The following is a 14207-nucleotide window of genomic DNA, read 5'->3' as shown; positions in this document are numbered from 1 at the left end:
AATCAGTCAATAATATCATAAGTATACATGAGGACTCAGGCTTCCACACCACGCTCTTTTGAGAAATTAGTTATTTGAGATTGAGTAGATTATGTCATTTTAATATGGTTTTCTTTAATATTACCGTGTTGGAAAGTGACACCCGATCCAATAATATCATATTGGAATGTGACACCCGATCTAAACATACGTGTTGAAACGTGACACCCGATCTAAATATACCGTATCGACTCGTGACACTCGATCGAAATATACCGTATCGACTCGTGACACTCGATCCAAATATAATTAATTTAGCATTTTTTATTATCACATTCTACTTTATTAACAATATTTCATCAAGCCTTCTGTATTCAAGGCATCACTTTTGATAGGACAAGTTCAAGATTATGAATTTCACAATTTTGGAATTGCAGACCAATCACAACAATATATCAACCATTCAAACCACAATAATTAAATGCATAGTAAACTTCACATATTACTCAATGACTATCAATCACTATTAAGATTCTATCTATGATATAGAATAAACCATAACATTCCTCAACCAAAGAACCGAAGTAAAGCAAGTTAATCCACCAATGTCTTTCCTTTCTTCAAAGCCTCATGTTTTCAATCTATCAATTATACAATATTCATAAGCAAACGAATCCGTAGACACCAATATTATATATATGGCCTAGACACAATAACCCATCCCAATCTATAATCAATTCACTAAAACTCAAGCCTAAGATTACACCTCAATTCCTCCAATATAGAAATTCTAATTGTATTCATAAAATACAATACACTTATTATTTAATTTTCTATCTCAATATATCAAAACTTGAATTTATAAAATGATAATAAAATAATAATATTTGAAATTGAAGCTACTGGTTGTGAAACCAGTGGCGGCAACCATGAACCACACCACACTGTCAATAAATCCTTACCGTTTTAAATCTAAACCCAATTGTCACATAATAATTTACTATTTAGAAATATTCACATAATTTCAAAGGGACCCAAGTGAACAAAAATCATATTCAATTCAATTCTACATAATATTTTCCAATTATTAGATCATCGTTGTCGCACCCTATTTCCAAACTGGTCGAAATAGTTCGCAACATAAAATGGTTATGCCTCTGATGTTGAAAAATCTTTAGAGTCATCACCTAATTTTAAGAAAAATATTAGGAAACCTATTTTTTTAAAAAAGAAGCCATAATTGTTGATAAAATTTAAACACACATCATTGAGTATTTTAATAATATTCATATAGGCATACTTCCAGACATACCCAAATAAATTACGATAAAAAAATATATCTAGTAGCAAGTAGTTCCCTTTCCCCTTTAGATAGTGACCAATTATTTATTATTATGCAGAGTAGAGTTTACAATATTATTACAAACTAAAATAAAAGGTAAGTGAATAAAATAATCAAAAGATGTAAAATGAAATAATGGCATCTTAAACTTTCATTCGCAACTCTTCGTGTCTTGAACTTTGAAGTTCAAATTCCGCTAAACCATAAAAAATACAAGCAGTACACTAATAATATAGAGGTATACTATAATTATACAATTTTACTTTAACAAAGCAATCAAATAAAGATAAGAATACATTTCAAAAAAAATAGAATCATACATGTAAAGAAAAGTTGGGACTAACCTGAATATTTCGGTTAGGAGGAATAAGCAAATAAAAATCTAAACAGCGATATCAAGAACTAAAAACAGAATAATAAAGTATGCAAGAAACCTTTTCTTTTTGTTTTTGTTTTCATTTAGGTGTAAAAAAATGAAAAGTAAAAATAATTTCTTTCTTTTCTTTCACTACTCTCTGTATTTGTATTTTTGTCTGTATATTTTCTCTCTTCTCTGTTTGTGTCTGTGTCCACTTTTTTCTGTGTGTCTCTCTCTTCTTTTATATTGACAAAAAGACAATCAAGACAAAAAAATGCAAAAAATTCAAAAAAAATGGCTCATCTCCATTTTAGTCAAACTTTCTTTTCAAATAAGTCATAAGAAGGACATATATTTTAAAGGAAGGTGACAAAATTTTCAACAATAAAATCAATCAAGATCAAAATTTTCAGCAATCAAATCAATTCAGATCAATTCAAAATGATGAAAAAGTCAAGCTAAAAGACAACTAACTCTGCCCCAAAGTCCCAAAACTCATGCTAAAAGGGTCTACTACCAATAATTAATAAGAAGCTATTATAGAAAATAATAAATTAAGACCACAATTATCAGATCCAAATTCATCAAGTTAAGTCAAGAAATAACAATTTAATTATCAATCAAGACATACAAAGTCAAGAATCAATAAATTTAATTTCAAAAACGTATCAAGTCATAAAAGGACATATTATATTCAAACATATAGAGATACATTAAAGGCATAGACAACATGAAAACAAGTTCTTATAAAAAATAGTGGTGAAACTTCAAAAAAATATTTTAGAACTAATTCATAGAAAAAAACAAGTAATAAAGAGATAAATAAATTAGATTAAATACCCATGAAGGATCTGTATAGATCCGTCTTTTAACGGATTATCATGATTTACAACACCAACAAGTGTAAGAAAATAGGAGTTTTCTGAAGGATCTTTCTCAAAAGGCTCAAACTTGTACATAAAATCAAACAAAAGGAGACAAAGCAAACACAATGGATGCTCAGGTGGTTCGTTGGCGGCGAAGGAGATGGTGGTCTATTTGGTGGAGTGATTGCTTGCTAGTGGTTGCGTGAGGGAGAGAGGAGTACAAGGGTGGCGCGGTGGTGTTTGGAGAGACGGAGAATAAGGGTGACGCTGGTTTGTTGTTGTCTCGCTGGTGGCGTTGCTGATGTTGGAGAGATGGAGAAAAAGAAAGACAGAGGTGCTTCAATGGTGGTTTTGGGAGAGGCGGCGGATGGCTTTTCTTCTCTTTGAAGAAGATGATGATAAGGATAGAGAGAGTGATAATTTAGAAGAAAGAGGCGAATGAGAGATAGGGGAAAGTGTTAAAATAGTTTAGGTTTTCAGTGTTAGTGAGTTGAAAGGAAAGAAAATGAGGAGTGATCAACCATTAGATCAAAGGATGGACGGATGTGATTAAAAGAGGAATTTAAGAATTAGGCCACATTAAATTCAATTAGACTAGAATTATAATTAATTGTCAAGAAAATTTCTAAATAAAATTAATAAAAAGGACTATGCTTTAAATAAATTGGAAAAAAATTGAATAGATTGTCATCTAATTAATTACCATAATATATGCTGAATAAGTAAAATTATAAATTTTATCATGTAATAACTTTATATATATAAAATAAATATGCATGTATATATAAAGTAAATATATGTGTATATATATATTTATATAAAATGCCCACATGTATATAATACATACTAAAATAGATGTGTAATATATATATTAACATAAATAAGTAAAATATATAATAAACTTAATTAAGGTGTATTAAAATATATATATATGGGAGCGTAGACATTCCGGTGCAACTCGATTATCTGGTAGATCTAGCGCCATTTCCCATTCATCAGGCTTGGGAGAGGAGGTAGACACTCCCCCACCCGAATCCTTTCCTACGCAGTCTACCCTTTCTAACAACAATTCATAAAAGAAAAAAGAGAACGAAAGAAAAAGAGACAGAGTCCAAACGCTTTCCATAATAGGTACACGAAAAATGTATGGATTCTTTTTCTAGTGGAAATGCCATAAAGTGCGAACCAAGATCCATGATACGAAAACCAAAATCCAGACAAGTAAGAACAGGAAATTCTGATGTATTTCTAACTCCAACTCGGACAATAGAAAAGACCATCTAAAGAACTTTATCTCAATCATAATCGCTAAAATAGTGGAAAAACCTCTCGCAGAAAATTCCATTAAAAAGGCAACGGGTTTTGATAACATTGGAGAGAAATTCAAATTAGGATAAATTCCAATGTGAAACGTAAAGATCTGAGATAAATCCTTCTTTTTCTCTTACTATTTTGATAGAGGAGACTGCCCACACTGAACACCAACCCTCAACTATACTTGATCAAATCAAGATCTTCCTTTGTTCTTTTTCAGGATTTACTACACATAGGAACTTCCATCAACTGATCAATGGTTACTTCTGCTGATGCTGCAACAGTATGGTACCAAGAGACCCATTTCAGCCACTGTTTCACCCATCTGAGTAAAACAGTGCATTCAAGGATTTCTCTCTCACCATCAAACACCAACTCATTTGGAAAGAGTCGTATCTCCTTGGTGTTAATTCCTTCCAGAGATAATCTATTATCTTTTCCTTCAAAAAAGGATTGAGAGGTTTACATCTCCCAATCCAATATTCGATAGGTAATAGATGTGACCTGTGTGGTTTGCTTGCAGCCGCTTTCAGTCTTTCCCAACGTTTCAATTGAGTAGACATCAAACAGAACGAACTCTGAATCCGGCCACCCAAAAATTTGTAAAATCGATGTTGAAATTGAATACTTGGTTGCGAGTTGACACAGACCCACAGTTGTCCTACAGAAAGTTAATGCTCTAAGAGAGATTGGAGAAAGGTAAATTTCCATGTCCTTGGTCTAAAATCTCTTAGAAAACTCGATGGTTCCGTTCTCGGATATTCTCGATTTTGCTAAAAGATTGTAACACCAAGCCTATCCAGCAAAATCCTGTACTGCCGCGCCACTTCTGTATCGGTGATTAGGATATCATCACCTAACAAGCAGGGCGTAATTAGCAAAAGGGGTAGTACTCGTTAGGTATGCATATTTCGCAGCTAGCCACACCATATAATAGTGGGAAAGCGCAAATAGGGACTATGGTCCATAGTAACCTAACGGTTGTCCTGTTAAGAAGGCAATCTCACTCACCCTCTTGACCTTCGGAGGGACGATCAAGAAAGTGTTGAGACCTAAGAAACTGTTGACTATTGATGATGCCAGTGTACTCCCCCACATACAGGACATGAAGGTGTATATGACACTCAATGGACAACGGTCCGTTGCCAATTTTAAATCAAAAGAGAAAGAATTACGTTTCTTTTGAGATCGTAATCATACCAACGGACGTTCTTGGTCGAATGCTCCATCCTCCGGAAGGCGAGATAGGACTTTCATTGCCCATTGGTGGATAGAAAAGAGTAACCTTTGTTTTTTACGTAATTACATATTGCAAAGATACGTCTCTTACCACCTCCCTCTATCACTTGAGCTAACTTTCCCGTTGCTAACGGAACACCCTTGTAAGCCCCCAAAAGAGAACTACAGTAGGGGCCTACAGACTTTTTCAGAAAGAGTTTGAAAAAGCTCGAATTTTTTTTACTTACTTTTCTTGTTGCATAATTCAGATAGATAGAAGGGAGAATGCCGCTGTTAAAACACCACAATATTTCTCTTTTGGGGGTTAATGTTCTCAATGGTGAATTCGATATCCTTTTCCTTCTGCGGCGGAATGGAAGAAAAGTAATGAAACCTACGATGGCTACTGAAGAACCCCTTTTTACTTTCTCAATAATAAAGCCTTTGATCTTTGTATTCGTTCGCCCAATCTTGTTCAGTTCCATCCAAGCTCAGTTTTGTCTGAATCTTCGTGGAAGAAAAAGAAGCGGTTCACTAGCTACTACATCTATAGATCCCACCAAATTATTAAACCTGGCGGCTGCTCGCTCTTTGATCAGTGATTCACCGGCCACTAGATCGATGGAGAATCTCTCCAAAATCTGCTCTTTGATCAGTGATTCACCGCCCACTAGATCCAGGAATCCCACCCTATTCTCAAACCTGGTGGCTTGGTTGATTGGAACCCTTGTAGGCTCATCTTGCATGTAAATTTTTGGGGTCCCAAGTCCTACATCCACCAAGAACATTTCTTCTCTGAAGCGTAAAACTTCAGATTGTAAGGCGTTTCTACTACATAAGAAAAAACTGGAATTAAATCTTGGAAATAATCGACTCAAGCTCATCATAATCTCCTTTTTTGATTCCTTCAAAGACCAGATCTAAGTCCTATCGAGTAAGAAGTGTAGATATTTTAGTTGGTTGTTGACCAACGAAAAGCATGGGAGTTGTTGGGCGTAAAAGTTTCTTCTTTATACGATATTTTTAGTTAGATGAAAAGAGGGCTCTAAAACCGGTGGGAAAGAATGGTCAGCACCTTTTGAGAAGAATTGCTCTTTGGAGAGCTAAATATAAGGGCGATGAAAGCCGCTTTCACTTGCGTGAAAGAAAAACCTTCTCTGGTATTCCTTTTAAACATTTTAGTTATTTTTTTCTTTTATGGTCTAATTTGGCTTTCTTATCTTCTGCTAAATGGACAAAAAGACGTCTTTGTCAGAATCCTACTCATTATGGCAAAGTGTTCCACTATCTATTTTTGCTTTGGCTCGAAGGATGAGCTTAGCCGCTTTCAAGCGCTTTTCTCATTTTTTCTGAGCTTTTTTTGTATTCTTTTTATATTCGATAAACTATCCAGGAAAGGCAAGATTTATCGCAAACCTTCAACTCGTGATTGAACTAAGAAGAAAATAAGGTTTTTCTCACTACATGAGTAAGAAGTGACTAGCCGTCTACCTACCCAATATCTATCTCAATATCTATAAAGAGGGACGGATTTCGCGTGCCACTCTACCGAGCTAACCAGAATAAAGAGTTCGAACGAACGAAATACTTGGAGTAAGAACTAGAGTAGCTAATGAACGGCAAGCAGTATAAGGAGGTATCATTTTTTGGAGTTTGCAGTTGAAACAATAAGGAATTTAGATGGAGAACGAAGAGAAGAAAGAAGTGAAGAATCACCAGTCATCTTCTTCGATGCACCCTATCTCTATCTTTCTTTCTTTGTCTATTCTAAGATGTTGTCCCAAAGCCTTCAATTTGCCTTTCCCTGTAGGAATTCCTTTTTCATTCGTTCTTCTGTTGAATGTAGTCCTCTTGAGCTGAGCTCTCTTTGAGGGAGGATTACATACACGATTTCTTTTATTTTTGCTCTAGCAGAAAGTGGGAGGTGCCTTACCCCACCAAAAAAGGGGGTTTACCCAGATCATCTCCTTAGCCCAGGTCTGTCGAGCCTCAATGAACTGCTACTATAGGGTAGCTGCTTGAACTCATAGTTGTGGTAACTGCGCCCTTCACTTATTGACTATTAATTTAATGAAAACTCAAATGAATAGCCATAGCTGCTAAGAACAAGAAATGATCACCTTTCATCCCTGATATGATAGTAGTATGCCGGGCCAAAGCTTCCAGGGTCTCATCCCAAGATGAGAGGTTCTTTTTCGCTTTTAGTCTTGATGGGAAAGTAGGATCTTCTTTCTATATTGATAAATAGAAGTAGCCCAATCTGCGGGAAGTCATCTACGCTCAGCTGTGACAATTCCTATAAAGACGAGGGCTTAAAAAGTCGAGGTTGGTCGTGTCCAGTCATTAGACTGGAAGCTTGAATGTCCTAACTAAGAAGGTAAGCCAGCTATCCCAACCATTGACATAGGAGCGAAGGCTTCGAGTTCTACTGATTCAGCAGTTGTTTCCGCTTTTGCTTTTCCATTTGCTTCCACGACGAAAGGCCTAGTATTTAGATCTATTGGATGCTACCTCTCAACAGACGTCGCAAGAGGAATCAGCCACGTGGTAAGCCTAAAAATAAGGGACCGGACCACAAGATAGCAAATACCAAAAAAGGGAAGAAAGGTAAAGAGTATGATGGGATCGGGAAAACTGTTCCAAAGAAGTACACATCGATAGAATGGGATTGATGCATAGGCTGCAAGGAAAGGGAAACGATAGGAAGAAAAGTAGCCCTTTGACACATAGATCACCTAGTGCCAAGCTTAGGAGAATTCTTCTTCCAAGTCAAGTGACTCCTACCCTCTCTGGCTCACTGACTAGCTTGCTTGCCTAAAGCCCTGATCTGATGGAAACACTTTTTATGCTGGCTTGAGATGCTACTACTTGAAATGCTTTAAAAGTAGCAGGACTATAACAACACTCTCCATTTCGTAATAGAAGAAAGCGTAGAAAAGAAAGGTTTTGATTCGACCCCTCGCTGTCACCTTTGGCTCGAGCTACTTTTGCTTTCCGGATCAGGACAACAGATAGCTTACTGCCCAAGTCTACCTCCCAAAAGCGAGCCATCTCTTACTTCCTCTACCCGGGGGGATCCCTTATCCCCGTTGAGTACTCCTGTCTTCCCTCCTTCTCGATTGGAATAAGCGTTAGGTTTCCCTCTGCCCCGTCCATCTTGGACGTAACTTTGGTATTCCCTAATCCCATTAAACGCGGAATTGGTCGCGGGACAATCTTCATTTTTAGCTCCCGCTTCCTTTTTCATCTCCTCAATAAGCTCAAATTGTTTGTCACATTGAAATCCGCAACTCTTTGGCCATCCCCGAGATCTTTTTATATTTGAAAGAATAAGTTCCTCCTTTCTTTCGTCTAGGGCTGATTTGCCTCGGGAGCCAGAAGCATCAGAGTGGGGGGTTTCAGCGGCAGACGAGGAGGCGTTGGGTATGTTTGGATTCGCTACAAGTGGTGCATATATATATAGTAAATTATAAAATAAACTTAATTAAGTAATAATTTTATATATGTAAAATATACACATACTAAAATAGACATGTAAAAAATATTTTAACGTATGAAGCTTGTTATTTTAATTTTTTTAATTAAGAATGCCGATAATAAAGATAAGAGTAATAATAATAATAATAATAATAACTAATAACTAAAATAAAATCTGTCTTACAAACATGGGAGGCCTTGAAAATCGACGATATTTTCTTCTCGGCCAAATTTGAAAATAATACTAATAACAATAAAACTAATTTAGTAAATAAAGATATAACATCAAGGTGGTTACTCCACCAAAACCTACAATATTCCAGCCAAAATTTCCAAAAGCAGCGAATAGAAAACATCAATGAGTCATCAAGCAATAAATAAAATAAAATAAAGTAAAAATGGATCATCAAGCAATAAAGTAGGAAACATCAATGATTAAAGCTAATATTAAAATAAATAGAGCAACAATCCAATTGGCTCAACTCAAACAAAAAGAACACAAAAGTAATGGAAAAAATTATTTTTAAAAAAAATACACAATTAATTTTTACAAAGCAATATCATAAAGTAAACATAGTAATAATATCAAACTGATGGAAAACGATAATAAGAAAAATATATACCACAATATCATAAAAATATAAAATTTGTAACAGATTTAAAACATCATAAATAGAAAATAACAAAATGGTTTTTTTTGGAGTTTCAAACCTCCATCAATTTAATGGAGCTTGGAGCTTGGAGCTTGCAAAATATAATATAAACGTAAATCAAAATTTCTGTCTTTTTAAAATGCAGAGGCTCAAAAATCGACTGAGATATTTTTTTCATTGGCCAATTTAGCTTAGCATCTATTCAATATCAATTAAAATAACAACAAATGACAAAATTTATCTAAACATAGAACAAAAATAACTAAAATAATATGAACGTCCAAACAATAGTATGAAACATATATATATATATATATATATATATATATATATATATATATATATAACACCAAAGAAAATGACATTCCAATATAATAATAATATAAATCCCAACAAAAATATCAATCATAAATAAATTAGCAGATTAATAAAGTCACAACATCAACATAAAATAAACATACCCAACAAATAAAATAATCATAATAAAGAAGAAAGACAAATAACACTAAAACAATAATGCAATATCTATCCATGTCACCATCATGAACGGAGCAAGAACTAATGAATAAAGTTTTCCAAAATCAACAATAAAAAATAACAAGACACAGCAGCCATGATTATGAGATAAAATAGAGTAACTAGAGAATCAAAATCAGAGAAAAACAATAACTAAGATTTTTAACTTGAAAATCTTTTTCACCTACTAACATACTCAAAGAACAAGAATATGCCTACACACATATATAATGTAAAAAAAAGGGGGGGGGGGAGGAAGATTATGAATATCAAAATAAATGATTTATTGGGTAAAAATAAACTCATTTACTTAGTAAAGAAATAATTTTTTGAAAAAATGCTTTTTTTAAAAATAGCAATCCGTAAAGTAATTATAGGTCGGTCAAAATTAGGTGTCAACAATCATTACGTCATCATTATTTAATGATTAACCACCAAAATTGTCACAACCATTTGAACTTCGATTGCAATTTTAGACATTCCAATTCGATTTTCATTGAGTCTCCAAGCATTAATTATGACAACTATTTCCCAAGTCCAACAAGACATACACACATTCCAATTGTAATTCTAATACACATATATAAATTACAATAATGAAATTTGGTTATTTTCCTTTTACCTGGATGATCTGCGGCTTTTTGTTTCTCATCGCCGAAACAGGTTCGTTTTCTTCCTCCTTTTCTCTTTTCTTTTCTAAATTAATTAAGTACTAAAAGTGATAACCCTACTAACTATTTTAATAAATATGGAATGAGTGGTGTAGGGTACTAAATATAATATAATTTTAGCTCATTAATTAAATTAGTTATCTAAATTTACCCCTCAACTAAATAACCGTAGTTATTAAATAGTCTAAAATACTCATTAAAAATTTATGGGATTAGTCTTTTATTAAAATAACAAGTTCTAGTACTCAAAACGACCTAATGGGTCATTACAATTACAAGAACAAATAGATATATACTTCTTTTGTCTCAACTTTCCGCATCACATTTTGTTCATATATTTTTCTTACACTCTTATTTGTATATAAGTTTCCATTAGATATAGTTATAATAATATAAAACAATCACAATTGAATTTACAGGTGGCCAATTATTTGATCTTGAATGAACGTGATAGAGTAATAGGTAAAGATGTAGACCAAACAGAATTTAGATAAGATTTTACACACAACGTACGCTTAGCTTACATATAATTTTGGTGAATTTTTAATGAAAAAATAAGAATTATACGTACCATCAGTACGATAAATAAATTTCTTCATCATGTTTTTGAGCTAGTAACAACTGAAACAACTTTACTGCATTTTCTCAGATATTTTCTCATATGTATGTCTTCACTTTATTAATGTTGAAGCTTGACCACAAACAACGACTTCAAGCAAATATTTTACGATGATAAATTTTTTCAATGTGCTTTCATGTACAACCTCTACCAGCTCTTCTACCTCCCCCCATCTCCCACTGCCCCTCCTACCTTGGCTTCTCTCACCCTCTTAGGATGCATCATGATAAGATGTGTTCCTTCGTCCACCAGCCCTCCGAAATAAGCTGTCGCGAGCAAACCTATTTCTGCTCATCTGAGGCCTTTCACGTGAATGGACTTCCCTCGGATTTCTGATGAATGTTACATCATCGTCCGACACTTGTTCACTAAGCTTGGGACGGTCATATCGTCGTTCTAATCTGAATATGCATTGAAACAACCTTTCAATATATTTTTGAAGTCCAAATATTTAGCGTTGTTGTCCAACACAAGATCGCAATTCCTATCAAACCTCTTGTACTCCTCCGTCATTATTGGATAGCCTCTTGGAAAAACTTTACACAAGTGAGGACAAATTATATCTCTTCTCCACCGATGCAAAATGTACCTCTCGTGGAGATTGTTGATCCTTCTAACAAATATAGTCATTAAGATGTGGCAGCAAATAATACCTTCGCTTTTAAAGTTCTTATAGTTACATTCGAGGTATTGGTTTTCCGATTGATACTCCACAGTATAAAAAAAATTGATAACCATGAAAATCACTCATTACTAAATAATCCGTTATACTAAACTTCTGGACTCCCTCAACTACACCTGAATCAGCATGCTCTGTTAATTCGCAGTGGTACAACATCTTTAGCTGCTAGACGAACATGTCGTAAATAGCTCGGGTGTAGTGACCTTGAAGCTGCATCTCCCATTCAAACTCGTTAAAGGGTGGTGAATGTGTCTTTCGTGCGTCAACTTTTGCATGCAGTTCTTTCTCGTATTTGTACCATAGAGGAGTTGAAACATGTGGTCTTCTCCATGAATCCTAATTCTGCAGCTGGTCCGGATGGTATGAATGGAAAATTCTTCCAAGCTTGTTGGGAGATTATTTCGGAAGACCTACTAGCAGTGGTTACTTCTTTCTTTGAGGGGTATGCTATGCCTAAGTTCTTTTCTCATGCCTGTTTGATCCTGCTCCCAAAGGTATATCACCCCAACACACTCTCTGACTATAGACCCATTAGTCTCAGTAACTTCACCAATAAGATCATATCAAAACTCATTTGCCTCAGGCTTGCTCCGATTCTCCCTGGTCTTATTTCTCCCAATCAGTCTGGGTTTGTAAAAGGAAGAAGCATCTCTGAAAATATCATGCTAGCACAGGAGATTATCCACGATATCCGAAAGCCTGTTATTGGCGACAATGTGGTTATCAAGTTAGACATGGCCAAAGCATATGATAGAGTCTCCTGGTCCTATACTTGTCTGGTACTGAGAAGGATGGGCTTCGGTGAGACCTTTATTGATATGATTTGACGAATCATGTCTAACAACTGGTACTCTGTTATCATTAATGGGTCTAGACATGGTTTTTTCCACTCCACCAGAGGGCTCAAACAGGGTGATCCTCTTTCTCCCGCCTTATTTATTTTGGGAGCGGAGGTGCTGTCAAGAATGTTGAATAGTCTTCATAGTTACCACTTCTACCATGGTTTTCATATGGAGAAAAGAGGCTCACAGATTAATCATTTGAGTTTTGCGGATGACATTATCTTCTTTTCCTCCGGAAGGAGGGAAATTCTTCGGATTATCATAAAGACCTTGACTCTGTATGAAAAGACATCGGGGCAGCTTATAAACAAGAATAAGAGCCACTTCATGATGCATCCCAGTGCGCTCCAAGATAATGTGGAAACGGTGAAACAGGTTACGGGTTTCACTCAAAAGCATAGTCCCATTACCTACTTAGGATGCCCTCTGTACATTGGCAGGCAGAGAGTCATGTACTACACGGACATGGTCTCTAAGGTTGTCAACAGAATTAGAGGATGGCACTCCAAAATCCTCAGCTACGGCGGTAAAGCTACACTCGTGAGATACGTACTTCAGTCGCTCCCCATTCACCTTCTTTCGGCCATTACTCCCCCCCGTACCACTCTCAAACAAATTGAGATAGTCACCGCTGATTTTTTCTGGGGGTGGAAGGATAACAAGAAAAAATACCATTGGGCTTCATGGAAAAAACTTTGTTACCCTTATGACGAAGGAGGTATTGGGTTAAGGAGAACTATAGATATGTGCAAATCTCTCCAGTTAAAGCAATAGTGGATCTTTAGAGCTAAACCAACGTTGTGGGGTGAGTTCCTTAGAGCCAAATACTGTCAGAGAGCCAACCCCATCATCAAAAAATTCTATTCTGGCTAGTCGCTTGTGTGGAAACACATGATGCACAACAAACACATTGCCGAACCTCACATTCAATGGAGGATTCACTCGGGTTCATGTTGTTTTTGGTGGGACGATTGGCTAGGTATCAGACCCTTAGCCAACTATAGGTAGGAGTTGGGAAGAGCAAGCAATGCTAGGGTGGCTGATTTTCTTATAGATGGGCAATGGAACATCGATATGCTAAATCAGTTGGCACCGACGCAACTCGTTCCTCTCATCACTTCTTTCATACTTCAGCTGCAAGGAAACACACCGGACCAGGCCATTTGGAAGCTGAATACCAATGGGAACTTCACATGCTCCTCGGCATGGCAGCTTGTGAGGGAACATAGGACCAAGACACTTTCCGACCATTACACTTGGCACAAAAACATCCCCTTTAAATGCTCTTTTTTGCTGTGGAGGGCTTTTAGAGGCAAGCTGCCAACGGAGGAAAAGATCATTGCATTCGGTCATGTTTCCACTCCATGCTATTGCTGCCACAGCCCAGGTCCGGACACCATAGAGCACATTTTCAACACGGGCCACTTCGCTATGAATATTTGGCGCTACTTCTCTGACTCCCTAGGCATAAAGCATGAAGCCACACCCCTCAAACCTCTTGTTATGAGCTGGTGGCTTCACAAGTACCGCACAGAAGCTCACAAACTTATCCTTCACTCCACCCCAATATTTATATGTTGGAATTTGTGGAAGAATAGGTGCGCGAGCAAATACGGGGGAAAGATTTCTAGCCTGGCGAGAGTGAAATTTGCCGTTGTCAAAGACATCTC

At 35.9% G+C, this 14207-nt stretch overlaps 1 pseudogene; it reads right to left on the bottom strand.

Annotated features, from left to right (window-relative positions):
• Window positions 1-5371: 5371 nt before the first annotated feature.
• On the bottom strand, window positions 5372-5964 carry LOC129877381 (ribosomal protein S1, mitochondrial-like; annotated as a pseudogene).
• Window positions 5965-14207: the final 8243 nt, after the last annotated feature.

This window comes from Solanum dulcamara, chromosome 2, assembly GCF_947179165.1.
Source record: "Solanum dulcamara chromosome 2, daSolDulc1.2, whole genome shotgun sequence".
NCBI classification, from domain to species: Eukaryota; Viridiplantae; Streptophyta; class Magnoliopsida; order Solanales; family Solanaceae; genus Solanum; species Solanum dulcamara.
This window is presented reverse-complemented; position numbering and strand designations above follow the sequence as displayed.